Source organism: Octopus bimaculoides, chromosome 11 (genome assembly GCF_001194135.2).
Source record: "Octopus bimaculoides isolate UCB-OBI-ISO-001 chromosome 11, ASM119413v2, whole genome shotgun sequence".
NCBI classification, from domain to species: Eukaryota; Metazoa; Mollusca; class Cephalopoda; order Octopoda; family Octopodidae; genus Octopus; species Octopus bimaculoides.
In genome coordinates, this window is record NC_068991.1 from 10,764,336 (window position 1) to 10,766,089 (window position 1,754).

Consider the following 1,754-nt stretch of genomic DNA (forward strand, 5'->3'; position numbering starts at 1 on the left):
CTCTCTTCATGTACACAAACAAAAAATACACATACAAAACATACAGTTTGTATAGACATGCGCACTCACGCGCACACATGTATATATTTTTTATTTGTAGTGTTGACCACTCCTCATTGTTCGACTATATATATATAAATAAATAAACAAAGATATACGCACACACAACACACACACACACACACAGTGTGCGTGTGTGTGTGTGCGTGTGTTTGTGTATGTGTGCATGTCTGTGTGTGTATGTAGCCCGCCGATGGCTTAGAAGGTCGAACCTTCGAAATCACTGTCAACGATATTCTTGTTTAGGAATTACAAATTTGTACTCTACAAAAATATAGAGTAACTCATCAGATTCATGTAAGATTGTCTTAACTATAACTAGACATAAAAACAAACATTAACGATATATGTGTGTGTATCCGTGTGTGTGTATATACGCATGTATGTATGTGGGTAGGAACCTGATGGTGTACTCAAAGTTTCGCCATAGGAAGGGCTCACAGCAGTCGTGTATAGTTCATCACGGACTGAAATTAGGTCATCAGTTAACATGTCATGTCATACCACAACAAATGATGTCATTTTTTTTATATATATCAAGTAGCATTTACTATTTTACCATATTTACAATTCTTACAGTACAACATTCAAACACACACACACACACACACACACACACACATCTATTGAAAATGCTTTTAAACATTCCAATAGCAACAAGCGTGTACTTTATTAAAATACAATGCCTACAGTCATACGCTGTTGACATTCATCCTTATATGTTGCGTAACTATTATTTCGTGTTCAGTTTGTATTGTTGTAGACTACTACATTCTCTTTACAGTAACACACTTTAGTTCAATATAATATACAGCGCACATGTGTCAAAAATGAAGTATACGTCTCTTGTTGGAAATAACTAAGCTTCTTGCACTAGGATAGCCCGGTTAAGCGCCATATAGTGATATAATATAAGCGTAGAATTTTCAAAGTATGTTACAGTACAAACCAGTATGTTATAGAGAATGTTAAGGGACTCAAAGGTGAATAAGACAACCCCACAAACAAGATGAAGATGTTGTTGACTTTAGGTGAACCCCACAGCCTATTTATTTCCGATATACTTACCATCCCCATTATGACTGTCTGAGTGACTGTGGGCATGTCTAAGAGGGCTACTATAAACAGCTGTGGCCCTAAGACAGTTCCCCGAGGGACACCGCTCGAAATTTGAGTTTCCCTAGAGAGTGCACCATTGGTTGAAATTGTCTGACTTCTATCGTTTAGGAAGTCATGCAGCCACTCTCCTAGTTTACCAGCTATACCAAGGTTTCGCAACTTGTGACATATCATGCCATGATCAAGTTTGTCGAAAGCCTTTGCGAAGTCAAGATATAGCACATCGACATTTGAATGGTCGAGCAGCTGCTTCAGGACCCAGTCACAATGCCACAGGAGCCGTGTAAGGCAGCTTCTGCCCGGACGGAAGCCATGCTGAGTATCGTTCAGCAAGTCATTTTCTTCTAGGAATGTAACCAGTTTCTTTCTGACGATTCGCTACATGACTTTGCTGATATGTGAAGTCAGAGAGATGGGTCTTTAGTCTTTGGCCTCTGCTCTACTTCCACCTTTATGGAAAGGGCATATAATGCTTTCTCTTAGCTTTTTGGGAAGTTTACCACTTGCAAGGAGACTCTGGAAGAGTATCCGAAGTGGTCCCGCTAATTCTTGTTTACATGACTTTAAGAGAATAG